At 37.7% G+C, this 17,189-nt stretch overlaps 1 protein-coding gene and 1 long non-coding RNA gene across 2 annotated transcripts in view; one reads left to right on the top strand and one right to left on the bottom strand.

Annotated features, from left to right (window-relative positions):
* LOC120320444 (nipped-B protein) overlaps positions 1-17,189 on the top strand; it is a 93,764-nt gene that overhangs the window by 27,358 nt on the left and 49,217 nt on the right.
* LOC120320764 lies at positions 12,170-14,770 on the bottom strand. Its single transcript, XR_005560307.2, has 2 exons — positions 12,641-14,770; positions 12,170-12,542 (listed from the first exon to the last, which is right to left on the bottom strand). It is a non-coding gene; the product is annotated as an uncharacterized LOC120320764 (long non-coding RNA).

A 17,189-nucleotide genomic window follows, 5' to 3' on the forward strand; every position in this document is an offset into this window, starting at 1 on the left:
CGGGTGTCTAATAGTCGGTGAACTGGAAATAACTTGTTATTTGTGATCTTGTAGGGAAGCCAAAACGCTTTCGCTTAAAGGTCAAATCGGGATGCAATCCTGTTCCTTATCAATTAATAGGATTGATGGCGTCGAACGCTTTTACGTTTTCCCTTACTAGGCGTAAAATTTTCTTGAGTTAGATTTTCAATTTTGGGTTTTTTGTAAATAACGCATACCTTGCCGAAATAATTAACTGCGTTTACTCACTACTTACTATGTTTTCGGAATTGCGGATGAGGTGTACCAGTAATTGATTGCCCCCATGAAGCGTGGTGCGGTGCATACATTTTACAATGCTGATCTAGGAAACAGTTCATGCTCTGGACACAATCCAATTATATACCTCGGTGGATTATGTGACACACAAAATTTTGATAACGGCCAGGAACCGGCACCTAAGGAAAAGTGGAAACATTGTTGAAAGCAAAGTTAGAGGTTATCAGAGTACAACCAAGAAGGACGATAAATCGAATAAGCAAGCATAGATATTACACCTTGAATCCCCAAGTCCAAGGGGAATACAATCATAGGATTACAGCATTCACGGTGTAAGTTCGGGTTACACTCAGCATTGGCCATGAACTGGAAATGTCAAAATATGCCTTTGAGTACCAGAATTACAGTTATGTGGACGCACTCTAGAAGAGCACATAGAAAACGCCCTAAAAGAAGGCAATCCTAAGGATAAACCTAGAAAATGTCAATTTTTCAGAAAAGAGCTGTTGTACTTGGGACACCGCCTTTTTTAAGACATGATAGGTCCTGACCCAGCCATAGATTAGTTGGAACCGCCTTCGTCGTTTCCACAGCTAAAGCAATACTTAATTTATTTATATACGCCAATGGATAGTGTAAAAATGCTGAAAATAAAGCAAGCGTCCACAATTGTTGGGTTGATATTTCAAACGGACCTTTATTTCTTTATATTATAATATTGTCTCTTACTAGAGCAACGCTTTTCCCAATGCGTTACTCTTATATATCTATGTTCATATGTAAACAGATAGATTGATCCCTATCTAGCTCCTTACATAGTACATCACATTTCATAGCCCCACAGAAAGTAGTCTAGCGGTGTTAAATCTCAAGATCTGGTTGGTTCAATACGTATAATTAGGTTTTCACCAAACATGTCTTTCAATACATCGATTGTGGCACGAGCTGTGTGACATGTTGCGCCGTCTTGTTGGAATCAGAGCTCCTGGACGTTCCCTTCAGGAAAAGAAAAAGTTAGTAATTAGTAACCGATCACCATTGACTGTTACATTCTGGCCATCATAATATTAAAAGAAATACTTCTAGTTATACCCGTTACTCGTAGAGTAAAAGGGTATACTAGATTCGTTGAAAAGTATGTAACAGGCAGAAGGAAGGGTTTTCGACCATATAAAGTGTATATATTCTTGATCAGGACCAATAGCCGAGTCGATAGGACCATGTCCGTCTGTCTGTCCGTCCGTATGAACGCTGTGATCTCAGGAACTACAAAAGCTAGAAAGTTGAGATTAAGCATATAGACTCCAGAGACATAGACGCAGCGCAAGATTGTCGATTCATGTTGCCACGCCCACAAAACGGCCAAAGCTGCCACGCCCACAAACCGCCCAAAGCTGCCACGCCCACACTTTTGAAAAATGTTTTGATATTTTTTCACACAAACCGCCAAAAACTGTCAGTGTTGAAGTCTCTCCTTCGCACTTCCACTAGCTGAGTAACGGGTATCATATTGTCGGGGAACTTGACTATAGCGTTCTCTCTTGTTTTAAGCCTTTTTACGGGCTTGATGTAGTTTTTTGCCGCCCCTGTGTCGATTAAAATTTTTAGTTTTCTCCCTTGCAGCTGGCGTTCAATGAACGGCAGTCGGGAGCGCTCCCTAATAAATTGATCCGATTATCTTCGTCAGACTCATCGTCTATCCCGGTCACGGCCGTTGCGGCCGCGCCCTCATATTCGCTGTAATTTTTATGGTCAGCCTGTTGCATAGTGATCTGCAACCTCTGACGCCTTTGATCGGTCATACGTGCGGAGCCAAATCCTTTATGGCCCCGAACACTTTCGGCCTTGGTATTTGTAGGCTGACCGCTTCCAAAGGAAGTCGGCTGCCTATGTTGAGTCATGGCAGAGCCTAATTCCATAAGCTCAGGCGAATGATTACAATAGCTCCCCGCGTTCTGGGCAGAACTATTTTGTCGGGACCTATTCTGTTTTTTGTAAAAATGGGGGTTCTTCACTTAGCCATCTTTGGCCCTGCTATGTTTTCCCTGCGGCTCCCTTGAGCGGTTTCGGTTCTTTCGGTGCTCATAGGTGAGTGCCTTGTCCTCCAAAGCCTTTCCAGCAAAGGTAGTGCGCTTTATGGTAGCCTCGGATTCCCTAGCTAAAGCCAAAGCTGAGGGCAAATCCTTTGGCTGCGCTGGCAAGACTATGGCCCTCAAGGGTTTCCTAAGGCCAGCAATAAATGCATGGAGAGCATCCTCTCTAACTTCATTATTAAACAGAATGGCACTGTCCGGTTCGTGTGTCATAACGATCTCATTCGTTATTAACGTCAATCGCTTTTCTACGTCGTCTTAGTATTGCATTAGGCTAAGTTCTCCTTGCCTAACTGTTTCAAGTCCCTGTCTAAGGACATGCAACGACTTTTTGTCCGCGTAAGTGCAGTCTAATCGAGCAATAATGGCATCGAAATTAAAGACTGTGTTATACGCAACCAATAGCCCTTTTGCCGATCCCCTGATTTTATTTTGGGTGATCGACACTGCCTGATACGGTTTAAAGATCTCGTATGCATCTACGGCCGACTGCCGCCAATGGGAAATAATACTCCTTAAAAGTAACTTGGGGTATGCTGTAGAATTTACTCTTGGCAAAAGTATGCAATGGGAAATGCCGAATTGAACTTACTTATCAAACTTACATGGTTTCTCTTCTTAACTACCCTGTTAAGATACTAGGTTCTTAATAATCGTCGGGCGCGAATAAGCTTATTCTTCCAGTCCGGGTGTCTTCTGCGACTCCATACGCTGGGAATGTCTTCTTCCTGAGTCTTGTGTTCGGCTACTAAGCCAGAGAGTGATGACTTCTTACGGATGGAGGGCGTGAGTTTGCCCCCTTGGTCGATCGTTGGCCTTTTGGCTAAGCGAGAATGTTTAATATAAAGAAAATGGTATTTAACGGCCAAGTGCCGGAGTGCACATATTAACTGCTAGCTTAATAACTGAATACAAAGAATCGAGAAAATATGAATTTACCCTAGCTCCAGTGCATCACGCCATAAACCCATGGTCGGCAAAGCCGACTCAGCATTTTATGCAGCGGTGTCCGATTGCCGCTGCTGACCGTTCTTAGCGCGGAGCGCTGAACTCAGTTGGGGAGTATCGCATTGTTTGTATGAAGTTACTTAGTTGCTAGGGCATTATGAACGTAAACTATGTGACTGCTGACTCAAATATTTTGAGCGCTCTATTAGTTGTTAACTTACATGAATTGCCAAGTCACTTCACAGCAGTTAAATCGGATGTCATCTTTAAAATGAATGTCAATGTAAAGTTTTATACCTCGAAAAAAACACCTTATGTAACAACGCTGCATTTAGTAATATTTAAGATTATTTTGTGCACCATTTGCAAATTCGGCCTAAAAAAGATTGAAGCAAAACCTGTCGCTGTTAATTGTCATATAGATTTTGAGATCATTTGCGTAAAGCTGGTACTTGGAAAATTATCATTGATAAAAAGAATGAAAAGCAAAGAGCCCGGAGAACTACCTTGAGGAAGTCCAGAAGTATACGGGTCGGAAACAACTCCATTAATCTTTATATAATAACTCCTATTTACCATAAATGATGCAATCCAATTTAAAAAAGAAGAGTGAATACCAAGATTGAAAAGTTTGGCCCACAAAGCAAACGACATACTCTGTCAAAAAGTTTTAGCTAAATCTGTGTACCCCAATTTAACCTTAGAGAATTTAGCTAGGTTGGTAGTAGTTGAGGGCCCAGGATTGGGACCGATATAACCACATATTAGGAAAACTAATTTTTTACAAACTATACATTCAAAAAGCTTAGCAATAGTGCTGATTTCTGCAATTGGCCAATCGGCAAGATCTTAGCAAATTATTATGTGGAAATAAAAAGGGTATTTTTAGATGATGATGAGGAAAACAGCATCCTAAGAGAAAGATAAACTCTCGACATAAAGATTTAAAGAAAAGGGAGGAGACTCCATCAATGTCTGGCTTAGATATCGGGTATCGCATCAGAAATGTCGTCATCAGTAATATCTAACGATCCAACATTGAAGAATCTTCCCGGAATCTTGATAAAATATCTTGGTAATTCACAGGCAAAAGCCGACTCAAAGTTAGTAGGAAGGAAATGGGTTGCAGATGCCAACATCAGCGTTAACTGAAATGTTCCCATATGGCAAAGCTAAAGGTATTGATGAAGAGTTCTTTTTATAACCGTTACTCGTAGAGTAAAAGCAAAGACATTAGAATAACAAGATGCGTACCGCCATACGATTTTTTTGCACACGATTTTTTCGTGTTCGAAAGCCAGAGAGCGGAGAGCTTTAGAGTCAGCTCTCTTGTCGCATACAGCGACAGCTGACCATTGTATTGGTGCACACGTATGCACATGCATTGTAAAAATGACAAAATATGCCCTTCATTTTAGAAGGTGCCTTAACATAACAATTATTCAAATTCAACATAGAAATAATAATAGCACAATCTATGTACATAATAATGCATAATAATTTTCAAATATGGCTATATTAGAATAATCGTCATTAGAGTATTCAAAGTGCGACGTGTGAAAAATATAATTTGACAATGATTCTTCGGTGCCTATGTCCGCCCTTCGTGCTTCAAGAAATCAATTTTGCAATAAACAGTTTCCATATTGTTATTTATTTCATAAATAACATTTTTATTTATGAATTATTTTTATGAAATATTTATTTTTTAAATGTAATTTCTTTTTTTCGAAATGCTTTGTTTTAAATTACTGTAACTATAATAATTTACTTTGTATACGTATTAATTATTTACTATACATAGTTATTTAGTTGAATTATGAAAATAACGTATTTTCAGTATTTAAAATGCAAATAAGATTCAGTTAAATTATTTTGTTATATTTTATTTTGATATTTTTAAAAAACCGCGCAATTATGGGTGGTAAGAAAAACTCTACAAGTAACGGGTATAAAAACTTCTTTCAAACCATAAGAGTTACGAATCGAAATTGATCAAAACATTAATCAAATTTGTTTCTTAGATCAAAATTGATTTCGGCCCTAAAGTCGTCTTCTATCACAAGCACGCACACATACACACGATCTCCTTTATTGTTTTTACTTATACAAGCAAGACAATTCTATTTTTAGATTTTTAGTTCGAGTTTGACTTTCGCACTGACCAGACGTGTCTCCGCAGGTGTTTACTCGCGCGTTATCTCTTACCACAGTTACAAACCAAAGCACTGTTACGAACCAAGAATTAAAACAAAGAAACAAAAAAAAAAAGATCCCATACAGTTACGCTTTCAGCAATATGGGTCCAGATGATCCACCTGATAAACTCCCCAACCTTAACGAACCAAGGTTTCTAATTATAAAACGTAAAGACAATCAAGCTATGGCAAATGTTTCACCGTTTTTAATAAAAAAAAAACAAATTGACTTTACCTGTAATGGAGAAGTTATATTTGCTAAGAAGACACGTGACGGGAATCTTTTGGTAAAAACCAAAACTGGCCTCCAAGCATTTAAACTATTAAGACTTAAAATCATGGGAGAGCTCGCAATTGAAGTTTCGGAACACTTAACGCTCAATACCACAAAAGGCGTTATCTACTCAAATGATTTACTCCCCCTTACTGAAGAAAACATCAAAAAGGAATTAAAAGCACAAAACATATGCGATGTTAAAAAATTAAAAAAGAAACAGAATGAAGTTCTTGTTGATACTGGTTTAGTCATCCTTACTTTCGCCTCTGTCTCAACTCCAGAGAATATAAAAATCGGCTACGAATAAGTTACATACCTTCACCACTTCGCTGCAGCAACTGCTTCCGGTTCGGACACATCTCCAACGTATGCCGCAACAGTAAGCTCTGCATCAACTGTGCAAGCGATTTCCACACCAATCCAGAAAATGATAAAACGGGTTCTTATGACAAAAGCTGCGTTAACTCCAAAGACGCCAAGTTACCCGACAGCAACCAATCTTCAGTTTACAGAGGATGTCCGATCTTTGTCAAGCAGCAAGAAGTCAAAGCCATAAAAACTCTAGAAAAAGTCGACGTTAAAAAGGCTATTTCTATCTACAACTCGAGACACCCCCACGACGGATCAATGTACTCCAGTGTAGTTAAGACCAACCTAACAATTAACTATAATAAGAAAGACAATCCCACTAACCACGATTCAACACATAAATCTGATTCAAGCCCATCCACATCCAAAGATACGGCAATTATTGCTGCTCGAAAACTTATCACGTACAATGATATTACACCACTAAATACCACTAGTGAAATCAATCACTTTTCCACCTCACCTACAACTACCCCTCTCAACTACCCAGTTAAAATATTTCCCAAAAACCTATCTAATCGTGCGAAGACCCTACTTAAGGCGAAAGAAAAAAAAACAATAAAACACTTTAAAAAAGAATTTACCTTCCGATGCACTTACAAGCTATGACAAGACGAACGATGTCAATTTCTCAGACGTAGACATGTCACTCGACAACTCAGATGTTGACACTTAATTATCTACCGTAGTTCACGCAGTACGCTCCCCTTTCCCCGCCGAGCGCTCTTCCCGGTGCCGGCAAATTAATAGATTTGCGCTAGGCGTGGGGACTGGCGCTTGGCGGGGGAGGGTACAGCGGTACTCACTGTTGTCGATGTCGGAGAGTGTTGGCCTTCAGACATCTGCATATCATCTTAGCTCCCTCTCTAATAGCATTTCTCTAATTCCCTACCAATCTTATGTCTCTAAAAATTCTACAATAGAACATAAATGGCTATGTCAATAACTACAGTGAACTGCAATCATTAATAAAAGAACACCAACCACATATATTAACTCTGCAAGAGACTCATCTTAGATTCAACTTAATCTACCCGATTCCCACAAACTATCTTTTTCTCACACTCAACTCATCACCTTCTTATGGTGGTGTTGGAATACTTATTCACAAGACAATCCAGTTCAAAGAAATTTCTCTCCCCACTGATTTCGATGCAATATGCATTAAGATATGCTCCCAAAAAAAATTTAATATAATCTCCACTTACCTCCATTCATGTTTAATATCAACAATCTGCAAGCAGTACTGCTCCTTTCAAACAACAAGCCAACGCTAGTTACGGGAGACTTCAACTCGTGGCATAGAAGCTGGGGTCCCCCACTAACAACAAAAAAGGAATCATCCTGGAAAAATTCATTATGCAGTCAAACTATATCATTCTTAATGACAAGAGCCCCACACACTTGAGCACACACAACACTCTCACACACATAGACCTCACTCTTTGCTCAGCAGAGCTGGCAATACATGCAGAGTGGGAAATAGAAACCAACTTTTTCGGAAGCCATCACCTTCCAATAATCACGCATTTATTTCATTTCACCCAAATCAACTCAATGATAAAAAGATCCCCATTTAATACTGACAAAGCTGACTGGAAATTGTTTAAATCGCTGTCCAACTCACTTAATCTGACAACCCCAAATAGACCGAATATCAATCACGAAGTAGCCAATATCAATAATATTATTTTAAAAAGTGCACACCAAAGCATACCCAAATTTTCTTCAAAAGCACAAAGATCAGTAACTTGGTGGAACAAAGAGCTCCAAACCCTACGCATTGCCAAAAATACTGCATGGCATGCTCTTAAAAGAAATATTACCACCATAAACATTATCAACTACATGAAAAAATCAGGGATCTTTAGGCGCTCCCTTAGAATCTCAAAGAGAGACGCAATTAACAAGTTTACTGAGGAGATTAATCCTAAGTCGTCCATACAAAAGATTTGGAGTAAATGCTACCAAGGGAATTCACTGTCTAATTCACCCACACAATCCTAACCAATTCATCACCCATCAACAAAACATAGCTGACTTGTTCTGCGAAAATTTGTCATCTGAATCACGCGATCGCAATTTCTCCCAAATATTTAATGATAACCAAATTCAAATAATTCAAGACAACACACGACACACACCCGACAAAAGAGCTCTCCCAATAGAGCTTGAGCATTAACTTTAATGAATTCTCCTCAGCTCTAAACACGCTGAAAGGTAAAACTCCAGGCTTTGACAGAATTAATTACGACATATCTATGAATCTTCAAGACCGGATAATCGACTTATATAATCTTATACTATGCGGCCATATTCCGCAACAATATAAAGTTAGTGTAATCATTCCCATTCTCTAGCCTGACATAAATAAAACCGACCCATTATCGTAATTGGTTTACATGCGATTATCAACCAGCTATTAAAGTGGAAACTAGGCCCCAAAATCATTAATTATGTTCGCAATTTTTTGACCAACTGGAAGATAAAAGTTAGAGTTGGCAAACATTTCTCCAACACACTGCCACTCGACAATGGTATTTATCTGTGGTACTATTTGTCATAGCTTACCAAATTCTTGTCGAGTTGATAGCATTGCACAAAGAAATACAAATAAGCGCCTATGCTGACGATGTCAACTTGCATATTAAAATGAATAAAACAAAAAATGGGATATTAAATTTAGATGTGCTAAATAATGACATAGTTAACTGGTGTTCTTATTCTGGTGCTATCCTTTCACCCGAAAAGTGTAAGCACATGCATATATGCAACAAACACAATTGCAGATACGATGTATCCTTTGGCAGCTTTCAACTGCCCAATGTTACCTCACTCAAAATCTTAGGCCTGATATTCAACAATAAACACAAGTGGAACTCACACATAGACCATCTTGTCGTTGCTTTGCTGAAACGGCTTAACATTATTAAATGCCTATCTAATCCAAAATACAATTGAAGCACATTAACATTAATTTCTGTAGTGAACTTAAAACCCCTAGGGAGGGTAAAAAATTGTCTGTTCTAGACAAAATTATAGAATCACACAAACACCTCGAAATACAGTTAAATCGGCCAAAAAAACATATCCAAAAATCATCTCCCTGGGCACTTAACCAAAAAGCCATATATACCTCCCTTAGCTACCTCAATAAAAACGTTACATCCCCCGAAACGTTCAGAAAAGAATTTGTCAGAATACAAACCGAACTCAATGGCAATAAAACATCCTTTATTTACACGCATGGGTCACAAGTAAACAACCTCACTGGCTTTGCAGTGACAACCAATTCTAGCATCTTAAAAATGGGAATTCTTCCAACCTATTCTACCGTCTACACAGCAGAAATAATAGCCATTTATGAATCAATTATCACACTCAATACAAATCGGGGTAAATACATAATTTGCTCAGATTCATTATTATCCCTCAAAGCTATTAAAAACACTTCTAATCATTCGTATTATGCCACCGAAATTCGAAACTTACTTATTAGACACTTTCCAAAATTCACTCTATTGTGGATTCCCAGCCATGTCAACATAACTGTCAATGAATTTGCTGATTTAGCAGCCAAAAATGCTCTACGCCATCCACTTGTTTACACAATTAACTTCAATTGCGGAGACATAAAAAAATATGTCTCTAAATATTTCAACTCCCTTCCCAATGACACATTTCTGCACTCCTCAAATTGGTACCAAAACATAAACAAAAATAAATTAAACATTTCCCATTTTCTAACAAACACACATCGAATATCTCGACTGGACGAAATACAATTTCTTCGCTTAGATTAGGTCATACAAAGTTAACTCATGCGCACTATATAGGCAAAAGCCCTGTGCCGACTTGCCCATTATGTAACCTCCACCCAATTAAACTTGATCACGTTATAGCATCATGTCCTTCTATAACCCAACTCAGGCTCAACCCCTCCCCATTAGCCACATTAACAAACCCATCATACAAAAATATTACACTCTTATTAAAGACACTAAAAAGTATAAACTTATACTATAGTATTTAATATTATCTATATATCTATTATTTATCATGTCCAACACAATGAATTATGTATGTATATATGTATGTATATTCACATCTAGACATTAAGTTATAATAAGATATATTGTAATTAGCATTATCTTGCACTTCTGCAGCTGAATGCCTGAGTTACCATGGCTCCTAAAACTCAGTGGCCCAGACTTTCCAAGTCTTGGTGCACCTTAATATAGTAATAATAAAAAAATATTTTTAGATTTTAACGCACTCGATTTTAGGCGAGCGAAAAGAGAGTAATTTTGGTCGTCACCAAAAAAGTGGCTGCATAGTGGAAAACCAATGTATGGCCGTTACGCATCTTGTTATTATATTGTCTTTGGTAAAAGGGTATACTAGATTCGTTGAAAAAGACGGGCAGAAAGAAGCGTTTCCGATCATATAAAGTATATATATTCTTGATCAGGATCAATGGTCGAGTCGATATGACCATGTCCGTCTGCTGTCCGTCCGTATGAACGCCGAGATCTCAGGAACTACAAAAGCTAGAAAGTTGAAACTAAGCATACAGACTCCAGAGACATAGACGCAGCGCAAGTTTGTTAATTAATATTGCCACGCCTACTCTAACGCCCACAAACCGCCATAAACTGCCACTCCCACACTTGAAAAATGTTTTGATATTTTTTCATTTTTGTATTAGTTTTGCAAATTTCTTTCGATTTGCGGAAAAACTTTTTGCCAAGCCCACTCTAACGCCCACAAACGCCAATAACTCTCAGTGTTTAAGACTCTCCTTCGTACTTCCAGATAGTCGGGAAACTCGACTATAGCGTTCTCTCTTGTTGGAATTAATAAAGCGCAACAATTTGTTTGGCTTCGTGCTGAGACTATTTTTCACTTCAGAGATATACTGTTTAAATAAGAACTTATTCAGGAACTCAAATTCCATTTTGTGTTGTCTGTAGCTTAAGTGTACTATAACAATTACTGTCAACAGCCACAGTAATACCACCACCCATCGCGCAATTACTTCTACTGTAGTTTCCATCTTTACGGAAAACTTCTAAAAAATGCAAATCAAAGAATTCTGCCGAGTGGGCAGAGAGCCCATAATTGGGCGATGTGCGCCGAGAACACTAGGCAGAATGTTAGAGCAAATTAGTATGGGCTGCTTCAAACCATAGTTCAAGTCGCTGCCAGCATAATCAGATTGAATGTAATCACTCGTCGTTATAAAGGGCATATGGTTATTTAAAAAGACATTTTTTCGAAAACCAGTAGGGAAAGCGCTATTCCTAAGCTCATTTCTGTTTAGAGCGGAAGATATTAGCATTAAACGTTATCTCCAAAAGCGCATTGGCATCCGGTCCAGAGAGCAACGAAGGCGCGGATCCACAAAGAGCGGTGAGAGCATTGATACTCGCATAGTGCCTATGAGAAGGCGACGAAACATGAAATGAAGACGAATTATTGCGAGATAGCACCAAACCAAAGAGGGGAGGCCATTATCTTTAAATTCCATACAAAAGCTATCCATTGCAGAATGTTGTTTTTGTAGGAACGATGTTTGAAGAAGCATGCATGCATGAAACTCATTATTGAAGTCAGCTTAATTATGGTGCTCAGGAAAGTTTAAAGTTTATAGACTTTAATGTTTTTAAATTCGCTCCTTTTTTAGTCAAAGGATTGCAATTAATTAAATCCACCAATTTTTAGCTTATCCGCGACACGTTTATACAATTCCTCCGGCTTTGTGGCTACCGCATGTTTTTTTTTATTATTTCTTTAGCATGTATATTTTTGCTTTTTCTCGTGGTTAGTTTTGACGGTAAAAACGATTATAAATTTAGAGTTTAAATTAAGAATAAGACGTTTAAGTTGCTGTATTTTATCCATCAACTCATCAATCTTGGTGTGTTTGTCATTGCTCACTACACAGCTATCACACTGTCAGAGTAGATTTGGCATGTTAATGAAAAATCGCTTCATATTTATTTGTTAAATAATATGCAAAAACATTTCTTATTTAATGATACTTTTATTATGTATAATATTCAAATTATTATACATATTTAACAAAAATGTGTTTTTTAGACATTTTCTTAAAACTACTCAAAATAAGGCGCAGTATTCTTGGTCATTAGAATATACGCACTTTTGCTTTTTAAATTTTATAAGAAAAGTATTTGAAATAAGAAAAAAACAATTTCAGTAAAGAGTACTGCCTTCTTTGTTAGTAATAACTTCATAAATCCGGTCCTTCATAGACTGGTACAAGTAATCTATGTAGCTCAAGAAAATCCCGCTGCAAACAAGTTTAACAACTGCAGCTAATGTTTCCTTATCTTCGTATTGCGTTAGCCCGCACCAAACATCCAATTACGTTGAGATCTGGAGAATATCGTGGCCAGGTCATGATATTAACGTTTTGACTGAACTAATTATTTAGTCGAGTTTCAGATTGGACAGTACACGTCATGTATTCTTACGCGCATTAAAGCCGCTTTTCCTTGCGTATTGCATTCAAAGGGGTATTTTTCTTGATTTTTAGATCCTTCAGGTGTTCTGCATTTCTAGTCGAACGCTGAATAGTTGAAAGGCTTGCGATTACTCCGGCCAATTCATTGATCTTAGCAGCTGAGCTAGTCAAATTCGAAGTAATTCTAACAATTTTGCGTACTGCTTGTTTTGATAGTGCCTTTTTTCCCTTTGAAGTTATTTCCATATACCTCTGCACTATGGGGAATTTGATCTGATTATTTGGCATAAATTAATATCTCGGTAACTATTTAAGATACGATGATAATTTTTTTGTCTAGTTTTATACACACCTTTACCGCCTCCGAAAACACCCCCACATACCCCTCGCCCCCACTAACCTTTAGGATTTTTTTTTCTACCCAATATATTTCCCAGTATCTATTTCAACGTCGAAAAATAAGTCATAAGCCGTTTCAGCGGTAGATCTCATATGATGTTCAACGGGCCTTGTATTCCGTCCAGGCCGGGTATTATCCAGCTTATTATTTCATTTATTATTATTTTTCATTAATGCAACAATTGACATAAAACACGACAGGTAACTTTGTTTAATTTCAAAAAGTCTGTCGTCGAAATCTCCAAAAATGCGTGCGCCACGCTTCTAGGAGGGCCGCATTGCTAATTGAGAGATTGCTACCTCAAAATTTAATTTTCGCAAAAAGTATGAAACCTATATGTTCTAAATAGGAAATTAATCACTCTATAACATGGACTTAGTGAACAAATTTCAACAATTTTGTAAAACTCTATTCAAAGTTGAAATTTTATTTTGAAAGTGGAACGAGAACATCCATCACTGGCTAAGCAACATATTAGTAGAAACACATAGTACACACCTCAAGAATGAGTGTAAATTTTAAATTTGATGGCATTGTGGTCTTTGATCAATTTTTAATCTGCTAAAAAAATTTTTTTTTTAAATAGCAAAAGCTATGCCAAAAAAAAGCAGGTCAAGTTCCCCGTAGTGCTCTGGATCCTTCAAATATCTGTCAACACTTGTGTAGCTTCAATTTATTTCTATGGCAATGTTCCGATTGGACAATCCTTGCGAGTGATGAAAGTCTTCTTTTTGACCATTCAATAGGCTCATAACAGCAGGTTTTCTCATTTTATTTTCAAATGTTGCTGGAAAAGACTTTATTTGTTAATTTTTTATATTTTTTCAATACAAAAGTTTGTGCACGCAATACGAAGAAATTTAAGCTTCGTTTGATTCAAACCGAAAGCTCGTGTGATTGCCATAGAAATTTTTAGAAACTTCAAATGTACAGTTATTTTTTCGCCAATCAACATTTATTTGTCTTGCCGTTATTGTACAACAATTTAGAGTTGTTGCTGCAATTTTTGTACACAAATTTCAAAGTCGCTTACATTGCAATTGTACTATTCGCTTATTCCGCTTTGGTGTTAGCGGCTGTGAGATTACAGTTATTTTTTCTGTCGCTTAGCAAAGATGTCGACTGATCTTGGTGCATTGAGTGGGCCGTTAATTCGTGAAGATAATTCATTAATTGCTTGACTTCTCAACTGAGCACTTACATCTTACCTAGTACACATACATAGGTAAAAGGGTATGTATATAGGTCGAGCGGTTAAGGTGTACATTCGAAATAAAATTTTCTTGTTGATAGCTGGATATCGCTTATCATTTATTCCAATTAAAGGTCATAAGCTTTTAAATTAAAGTTACTAATCATGGGCAATGAAGAAGATAATGGTTCAAACATTAGCTCGCCTGAAATTTGATATTGAGCGCATGAAGACTTCGTTTGAGCAAAAAACAATATCTTTTGAAAAAAAAACACAGCTCGTGTGTCGTCTTGAGATTTTTGAACGGTTTATTGAAAAGACAATGGGCCTTGTAACTCAATTAGAGAGTTATGATCCAAAGGACCGCTAGAGTATTTGTGTGTTGCCACCAAAGCTTTGTTTTTAAATGCTGTTAAGCAAAACAGACCTGAAGTGTGCACTGTCACTGCTACGAGCCCTGACCACTATTGTAAATAAATGCTCTTGTTGTTGTACGCTAAATAACAAAACAATTTTTTTTTCTTTCAAATAGAGAATAAAACAAGAGAGAACGCTAAAGTCGAGTTCCCCGACTATCTGATACCCGTTACTCAGCTAGTGTAAGTGCGAAGGCCAGTTTTTGGCGATTTGTGGGCGTTAGAGTGGGCGTGGCAAAAAGTTTTTTTGCAAATCGATAGAAATTTATAAGACCAATACAAAAATGAAAAAATATTAAAACATTTTTCAAAAATGTGGGCGTGGCAGTTTTGGGCGGTTTGTGGGCGTTAGAGTGGGCGTGGCAACCTGAATCGACAAACTTGCGCTGCGTCTATGTCCCTGGAGTCTGTATACTTAATCTCAACTTTCTAGCTTTTGTAGTTCCTGAGATCTCGACGTTCATACGGACAGACGGACAGACAGACGGACGGACAGACGGACATGGCCAGATCGACTCGGCTACTGATCCTGATCAAGAATATATATACTTTATATGGTCGGAAACGCTTCCTTCTGCCTGTTACATACTTTTCAACGAATCTAGTATACCCTTTTACTCTACGAGTAACGGGTATAATCATCTTTCAGAAAAATATATGTTGTTTGTATGTGTTATCTGCATTATATTCACATATATTGTGCCTGTAAAAGTTCGTACCGTTTGTCAGTCAGTAGTCCTGACTGTCCCCAGCTAAGCTGTAACTTGATTGTTAAACGACCAGGAAATGTTTTGCTCACATTCCCTCCCCTTCATGCGTCCGGATTCCTGAGGGATCGTCCAAACGTCAACAAAAACTGTTGACTATTCACGACTACAAACGTCGCTCTGAGGGCTTTTGGATTTGCATATCAAACAAACAAGGTAGATACTCGCCGTTCCAAAGTTATTCATATTTAAACAATATTGAACATTGAACATTTAATGTCTGTTAATGAAATACATTGCCTGGAAGAGGCTAACAATGAAATATTTTTTATACCTGACTTCCTTCGGTTACCATTATTACAATAATATACATATATTTACTAATCGAATGAAAATAAAATTGACACGAGAATATATCTACTCCGTCAAGTGTTCCGATAGTATATATACTGATGGAATTATACATACATATACATTCGAGCTACAATTATTTATAAACCGAAAAATAAAATAATATACACCAACAAAGAAAAATACACTAAGTAAAGGTCGTTGGTATGAATGTGTTTCTGCGGCGTTAGAGTGGGCGTGGCAAAAAGTTTTTTGGTAAATCGATAGAAAACAAGAGAGAACGCTATAGTCGAGTTCCCCGACTATCTGATACCCGTTACTCAGCTAGTGGAAGAGAGAAGGAGAGTCTTAAACGCAGTTTTTGGCGGTTTGTAGGCGTTATAGTGGGCGTGGCAGAAAGTTTTTTTGCAAATAGATAGAAATTTACAAGACTAATACAAAAATGAAAAAATATCAAAACAATTTTCAAAAGTGTGGGCGTGGCAGCTTTGGGCGGTTTGTGGGCGTTAGAGTGGGCGTGGCAAAAAGTTTTTTTGCAAATCGATAGAAATTTATAAGACCAATACAAAAATGAAAAAATATTAAAACATTTTTCAAAAATGTGGGCGTGGCAGTTTTGGGCGGTTTGTGGGCGTTAGAGTGGGCGTGGCAACCTGAATCGACAAACTTGCGCTGCGTCTATGTCCCTGGAGTCTGTATACTTAATCTCAACTTTCTAGCTTTTGTAGTTCCTGAGATCTCGACGTTCATACGGACAGACGGACAGACAGACGGACGGACAGACGGACATGGCCAGATCGACTCGGCTACTGATCCTGATCAAGAATATATATACTTTATATGGTCGGAAACGCTTCCTTCTGCCTGTTACATACTTTTCAACGAATCTAGTATACCCTTTTACTCTACGAGTAACGGGTATAATCATCTTTCAGAAAAATATATGTTGTTTGTATGTGTTATCTGCATTATATTCACATATATTGTGCCTGTAAAAGTTCGTACCGTTTGTCAGTCAGTAGTCCTGACTGTCCCCAGCTAAGCTGTAACTTGATTGTTAAACGACCAGGAAATGTTTTGCTCACATTCCCTCCCCTTCATGCGTCCGGATTCCTGAGGGATCGTCCAAACGTCAACAAAAACTGTTGACTATTCACGACTACAAACGTCGCTCTGAGGGCTTTTGGATTTGCATATCAAACAAACAAGGTAGATACTCGCCGTTCCAAAGTTATTCATATTTAAACAATATTGAACATTGAACATTTAATGTCTGTTAATGAAATACATTGCCTGGAAGAGGCTAACAATGAAATATTTTTTATACCTGACTTCCTTCGGTTACCATTATTACAATAATATACATATATTTACTAATCGAATGAAAATAAAATTGACACGAGAATATATCTACTCCGTCAAGTGTTCCGATAGTATATATACTGATGGAATTATACATACATATACATTCGAGCTACAATTATTTATAAACC

The sequence above is a fragment of the Drosophila yakuba genome, chromosome 2L (assembly GCF_016746365.2).
Source record: "Drosophila yakuba strain Tai18E2 chromosome 2L, Prin_Dyak_Tai18E2_2.1, whole genome shotgun sequence".
Lineage (NCBI taxonomy): Eukaryota > Metazoa > Arthropoda > Insecta > Diptera > Drosophilidae > Drosophila > Drosophila yakuba.